This window comes from Stylophora pistillata, chromosome 8, assembly GCF_964205215.1.
Source record: "Stylophora pistillata chromosome 8, jaStyPist1.2, whole genome shotgun sequence".
NCBI lineage: Eukaryota > Metazoa > Cnidaria > Anthozoa > Scleractinia > Pocilloporidae > Stylophora > Stylophora pistillata.
The window spans coordinates 15,640,103-15,647,602 of NC_142526.1; the positions used below are offsets into that span (position 1 = coordinate 15,640,103).

General features: G+C 41.5%; 1 protein-coding gene across 2 annotated transcripts in view; it reads left to right on the plus strand.

Annotated features, from left to right (window-relative positions):
* LOC111321502 (endothelin-converting enzyme homolog) overlaps positions 1 to 7,500 on the plus strand; it is a 42,127-nt gene that overhangs the window by 12,841 nt on the left and 21,786 nt on the right. The window lies entirely within an intron of this gene.

Here is a 7,500-nt window from a genome sequence, read left to right on the forward strand (position 1 = left end):
TTTAATTGAAATTAGCCTGTATCCGTAACTGGATCCTCCTTTGTGATCCGCTAAGTTGACTTCGGTCGTGTATCTTTAATAGGTCCTTAGTTGGGTTTCATATGGGGTTATAGGCTTCCCCGACCCGGTCACCTTGAAAAGTTAAATTTCCCTGGAGACCACGTCTCCGATCACGTAAATCACATCTTTGATTGCCGTGTTGCCAGCATGGTTGTCCTGATAGTGTATCGTCTAAGCCATGCCAGAGTGCTCAAACTAGAAGAGCCTAGTGAGCTATGCACAATGCTCAATTTGGACATGAAAGCAGAGCTTTATATGCCAAAGAGCTATATCTAACTGCAGACAGTTTTTGTAAGTTTTGAAAAGGGTTTATTACGAACAAACCACCTAGATTACAAAATAAAAGTGCTAACGCACGTGGGCTTGGCCCCAACTAACTAAGCAGTTCGGAAAAGTTCAGAGTCTATAATGGTCGTTAATATAATATGCTAATGAGATTACCATTAATATTCCATAAATGTAAAGTGCGGCTAATAGGCTAGCTAATAATCAAAGAATGGTAGAGCTAATATTTATCTATTTAGTGTTAACTAATGTAGTGATGCTAATGGTCTATTCAATAAATGTAATGTTCTAGGAATACAATATTAATGCTACTAATAAACTAATGAAGTGATTAGTTACTAAAGCAACTATTAATTATTTACACGAGAATTTTAATAGTAGTATTGTCTACTTGACACAATGCTGGAGCTTCCCACAAATTTTTAACGTCAGATAAAAGGAGACGAAAGTGGTCACAGAGAATTCTCTTCTTGATGTCATTGAGGATATAACGGATTATAGCCTCATGATTTTCCTTTCCATTGCGAATAGTAGCATTATTACGAAACTTCCCAAATGCCATACAAGATCGTTTTGATGAGAAAACGGGCCAGTCGCGCATTTTTTGGGCTGGCTGGAGCCCACTGAAAGAAGAAAACAGAAGTACAAGAGAGAAGAAATTACCAAGGAGAGAGGAGATCACAGGAGAAAAATACGACCACACTTTTTTAGCACGGGAACAATTAAGAAAACAGTGATCAATTGTTTCTTTTCGAGAGCAGTAGGCACATTTTATCAGAATCAATATAGCCCCAATGTTTTAGAGAATCGCGGACTCTAATGGCTCGAAGGACAATTGACCACAAGACATCATTCTTGTAGTTTTCAGAAAAGTCATCTCGAACCAATTTCCAGAGATTGTCAAGTTTGAAACCGATAGGAAGAAAGGGGGGCCAGAAACGGTGAAGAATTGGGGAAGCAGAATTCTCTCTTAACAAGGCCCGATAGCATTTCTTAGAGGTAAAATCGAAGTCTGCCACTCCTTGCGGGACACAATCCCGCGAAGAGTGGTAAGCGCCGAAAAACATTTCTCGTAATATGGTGTAGAGTCATGCGAACTCGGAGTGGAATTGTCGCGAAGAGAATGCCACACCGGCCGAAAAGAAGCAAGCGTAAATCCTAGTAAGTATTTGGTTACGTAAAAGGACTTTGATTCGGGGTAAAGAGAGATTAGACACTAGAGAGGCTAGCTTTAAGGAGTCACCTTTGATTTGGAAATTGAAAATTCCCAGGCCACCTTTTTTAAAAGGCTGGTGGCAGTTCATTCGACTTACTGTCTCAGTACGAGAGCCCCAAACAAAAGGTCAAATTAGCGAATTTACTTTGCAAACAACCCATCGAGGGACGCACAGAACCGGACAGATAAAGTAGTTTACTGATTCCTAAGACATTGACCAGAAGAGATTTGCCAACGAGCGAGAGAGAACGAGATTTGCAGAGATTAAGATGTTTTTCCAACTTCTCAAGTTTTGGTTGCCAATTATCCACTTCAGTATCATTGCCGAAAACGACTCCTAGGATTTTCATTTTGGTCAACCACCAGAGGCCATATGGTTGATCGCTTCGTATACGCCACGCACCCAACCACACGGCCTCCGCTTTGGCGACATTTTGGCGCGCTCCAGAACCGCGTTCATAAATATTAATGGTATCAAAGAGAGATGCCAACGAACGAGTATATTTAACAATGCAGGTCGTATCATCAGCATATACCCCAACTTTATATCTTATTCCGCGCGCGCCGGGTAAGAGAAAGCCTTCTATGGCGGGATTGTTTCGGATTTTACAGGCGAGAGTTTCAACACATAAAATATACAACAAAGGGGAAAGGGAATCCCCTTGTCTCACTCCGCGAGAAAAAGGTATCGCTTCAGTTAACCATTCATTAACGATGACTTGCATGTTAGCACCATTATATAGTGTGCTAACCCATTGGCAGAATGATGGACCAAAACCAAAACGGTTAAATAGATTCAATAAAAAGGTGCGATTAACTCGATCGAAGGCTTTCTCTTGATCGAGGCTGAGTAGAATGCCAGTTTCGTTAGTGCGCTGAATATAGTCTAAAATATCCCGCAATATGTGTAGGTTTGACGTCATTTTCCGACCGGGCACAGAACAGGTTTGATCAGGATCAACGATAAACCGTAAAACTTCAGAGAGACGGAGAGAAAGAGACTTGGAACATATCTTATAATCGACATTTAGTAAGGAAATTGGTCTCCAATTTTTAAGATCTTTGCGATCCCCTTTCTTGAAAATGACTCGAGTATTACTAGTTTTCATAGACTCGCACATCTCTCCAGCTTGAGAGCATGCATTGAATACCTGGCACAGATATGGACCCAAACGGTCACAGAACTTTGAGTAAAACTCATTGAAAGGCCGTCAGGGCCAGGAGCTTTGTTTGTGTTCATTTTATTCAGAGCGACAGTAATTTCCTCGAGCGTCGAGTCACCTTCGCAAGAAGATGCCTGATCGGACGTGAGTTGACGAGACAAGGAAGATAAAAGATCGGTTTGCATCGCGACATCTACCGGCTCTTCGGAAAAGAGTCGAGAGTAAAAATCTACATGCGCTTTCGCAATTTCCTCTTGAGAGAAGACCTCATTTCCGTCTGAATCGTACACTGAGGAGATGTGCGATCTTTGCGTTTTACTTCGCTGTAAATTAAAAAAATATCGGCTGGGGCGTTCGCCCTCTTCTAACCATTTGGCACGACTACGAATCATAATTCCTTCTGCTTTTTTGGTACGGAGAGCTTTCAGGCGACTTTCCGTATTGGATATAAAATCGGAGACGGTTGTGTCGCCATTAACTAGACGTTGCCGAAGTCGAATTAATTTATTGGTTAAGAAAACTTCATCTCTTTGTAACCGTCTCCGTTTCTTACGGGAAAAGGAGATCGCTTCTTCCTTAACGTATCGTTTTAGACACTCCCACCAATCCTGGATGTAAACGAAAGCATGTAAGAAACGTATGTGATCATTGATTAAATTTTCTATAGCAATACAGAAATCTTTGTCTTTCAAAAGGGAGTTGTTAAAATTTTATACACCAGGACCGCGTTTTATGCTACTAGGAAAGTCAAAAACAAGGGAGACAAAGTCATGATCAGAAAATGAACAAGGAAAGATATCACACTTCGTCTCAGGGGAGAGCAAATCCTTAGAGATGAGAAATTTATCGAGTCTGCTCGCAATTGTTGAGGTGGAATTGAACCACGTAAATTGCCTTTGATTAGGGTGTAATTTTCGCCATACATCGATAAGAGTGAAAATACTTTTCAATGACTGGTAATCTTTATGAATAGAGACGTTGCCGCCAAATTTGTCTAGAGCGTTATTATAGCAGTTAAAATTCCCGCCAATGATAGTCGCCGAGGATGGAATAAAAAAGTCATGTAGAGAGCCGAAAAAAACGTTTCGTTCAGATGGATTGGTGAGAGCGTAAATATATACTAAGTTCAGATCGACATCGTTGGTCCTGATCAGGATACTGACGATACGACCGTGCGAGTCTTTCTTCCAAGATATGACTCCATCTGAAATTCTAGGGGAAATCAAAGTTGCCACTCCGCCTTGTCGGCCGATGGCAGGGGACCAGAAACTACGTCCCGTCCATCGATGGGACACGGCCTTGATCAGAGACTCAGAACTAATAAAGGTCTCTTGTACAAAGCAAAAATCACAAGACATCCTCTCAATTAAATCAAATAAATAATTGTGGGTGAGGGGATTCCCCAAGCCCCTCGCATTGATAGTTAATAATTTGAAAGACTCACTTTGAAATTACAAAGGCTTACTTGGATTTTCTTCACCTATTTCTCCCCTTTTTCGAGGTAGGGGTCGAGAGTTCAGAAGATTTTCTTTTCAAATCATGGGTGGTTTCCATCTCTTCTTCGGGTTTATCAGAAATGACCAGTGGGGGAGTCTGTGATGCAGTAGGAACAGGGATTGAAGAACTTGTACGAGGCTTTCCAGGAACAAGTGTTGGCGTGGTAGATTTCCGAGAACAGGCAAGAGATGATTCATCAGATAGCTTAGCAGGTGTTCGGCGGGAAGGTGGTTTAATGACAGATTTAATTGAAGCAATAAGGCCTTGTGAAGTAATAAGTGGTGAGTCCGTAGGAGTAGATTCAGATGACGGTTGAGAAGATTGCTCGGAGATATCAGGTTCTTCAGGTTGAGAAGGTTGTTCATGCTGTTCAGGTTGAGAAGGTTGTTCCGGTTGAGAAGATTGATCAGTTTCATTGAAGTCGTCAGGCGGGGGGAAGACGGGAGGCAAGTTTTCAGCAAGTTCTTCGTTCACGGGCGGATTTGGCGGAGGAAGATTTTCAGAAGATCGTTTGGGTGGAAGAAGAACAGAGGCAAGTGGAGCATTTTCGTCAATAGAACCATGGTCGTCTGATACGTCAATATTTACTTCATCCGTTTCATCGGTTTCGGCTCAGTGAGTGAGTGGAAAGACCCAAGAGTAATCACAATTGATCCCCAAGTGGCCTTCCTCTTTTCATATACAGCATAGAACGGGGCGTTGACACTCTGACGCCTCGTGGCCAATGCCTTCGCAATTATAGCAAATCTTGTTGGGGCAGCCGTTAGCAACGTGTCCAGAACAATTACATTTACGGCAAGTAGGAACTTGGCCATTATGTCGCAGGAAGATCTGAAACTTTCCAAATCTCAGGAAACTCGGGATAGGTTTAAAAACCCGAACACGGTAGTATCGAAAGCCATTGTAAATAGCGGGAGCATAAGAATGCTTACCTCTCCGGTAATGTAACACCTCACAGTACGGTGCTAGGCGTTTAATTATCGGCAAATCTGATAGGTTAAAGGGCGCGTCATAGATGGTGAGAAATGTTAACGGTTTGTCAACATCTTGTAGGGCGTAGTTTCCTGAACCAAGTTTTAGAGTTGAAGCTTAAAAACCTTTCTTTGGCGGTCTCAGACTTGAAAGTCACGACGAATTTCCCATTAAGCTTTCGTTGGAGGCATTGTATGTCGGTAAATTCAATGTTCAGCGCCAAAAAAGCGTCCATAACGGAACGAGCGGTCGCTCATTTAGACGGTGTAAAGAAAGCGGTTCTCGGCTGCTGCGGCATGTTGTTTTCAATAAAAGCAAAAACCCGCTCGTTTGGTACATTATTTCCAATATTTCCAGAGGTACGTGCAGCTCTCGACGCATATGATTCTCCATTCACGATCGACGAGTCTTCAGTGGTTCCATCGGCGACTAAATCTTCTAAAAATCCCTCGGTATTCATACTGGAATCCATAAATCACACGCAAAGCAATTGGAAAAAAAAAGCCCAAAGGTCAGACTAACCTTGAATCAACAGTAAATAAATTAAAACTTTGGCTAATCGAAGAGCTCAAAATCGCACGTCTAATTTAGTAGCGTTTCGGCCTTCTGGGCCTCATCAGTGCAGTGCTGATGCTAGGATGGGGGAGAACCGATGAGGATCCCCAATCGATCCGACACTTGTGGTATTGTCTAAGCCATGCCAAAGTGCTCAAACTAGAAGAGCCTAGTGAGCTGTGCACAATGCTAGCGGCAATGACTCATATATACTGACTGTATATATGAGTCATATGACTCGTATATACTGACTGTATATATCTATATACAGTTCAAAATGACTGAAATTAGTTATTGTGAACTGTATTTCGCTCTACACTCATGTGTATTGGGTACTTTCCAATAGCATTTGCTACAATTTCCCGTTTGCCAGAAATTTATGATTGACTAAATCAAAAAACTAAGAATAAATCTTCTACAATGAATATATGAAGTTCATATATTTTGAACTGCGGTTGTAGATACGTATGATGCACGATCCTCGCAGTAGATAGCGCTATTTATGTAATAGCGAAAATCAGACCTGAAAAAAATCAGGCCTGTACGGGATTCGAACCACTGACCTCTGCGATACTAGTGCAGCGCTCTACCAATTGAGCTAAGAAGCCAACTGGGAGCAGGCCGTTAAGTTGATTCGTAACAAACCCGTGATGATAAATCATATATTCATTGTATCTCATTTATCATCACAAGTTTATTACGAATCAACTTAACGGCCTGCTACCAGTTGGCTTGTTAGCTCAATTGGTAGAGCGCTGCACTAGTATCGCGGAGGTCAATGGTTCGAATCCCGTACAGGCCTGATTTTTTTCAGGTCTGATTTTCGCTATTGCATAAATAGCGCTCTCTACTGCGAGGATCGTGCATCATACGAATAAATCTTCTCTCTATTGCTATACGGGTTTGAACGTTGATCAAAATTGTAAAAAAGTTTACTGTAATGAGGCTGGCCCCGCGAGCGGGAATGATGAGGCGATTATTGTTATGAGTAGATTGCCGCGGGTAAGATTTCATGTCACAAGCGTGGGGTAAGAACTCTACATAAGACTTCAGGCTGAAGAAAAACTATGGAACGTCGTCCCGGCTGTTATTTTCACACTTTTGACCATGAAAGATTTTGTTTGTTTTTCATGTTCTGAGGATCCAGGTGTTTCTTGTATCAACTGTAAAGGACTTACAATGCATAAACCATGAACTATTTCTCTTCATATAGGACAATTTAACTAAAAAAAAACGCGATTTATATGAGTAGGTCTTTTCGAAGAAGAAACATGATCAAAATATCCTAAGAATGTTTGCTGAGCATATTACCACTGTGGGCAACTTTTGTTGCAATTTTATTATGGTTAGATACAATGAAATATATGAGGTTCATATATTTTGAACTGCGGTTTTAGATGGGTATGATGCACGATCCTCGCAGTAGATAGCGCCATTTAAGCAATAGCGAAAATCAGACCTGAAAAAAATCAGGCCTGTACGGGATTCGAACCACTGACCTCTGCGATACTAGTGCAGCGCTCTACCAATTGAGCTAACACGCCAACCGGGAGCAGGCCGTTAAGTTGATTCGTATTAAACCCGTGAAAGTGATAAATAAGATACAATGAAATATATGAGGTTCATTTATTTTGAACTGCGGTTTTAGATACGTATGATGCACGATCCTCGCAGTAGATAGCGCCATTTAAGCAATAGCGAAAATCAGACCTGAAAAAAAAAAAAAAAAAAAATCAGGCCTGTACGGGATTC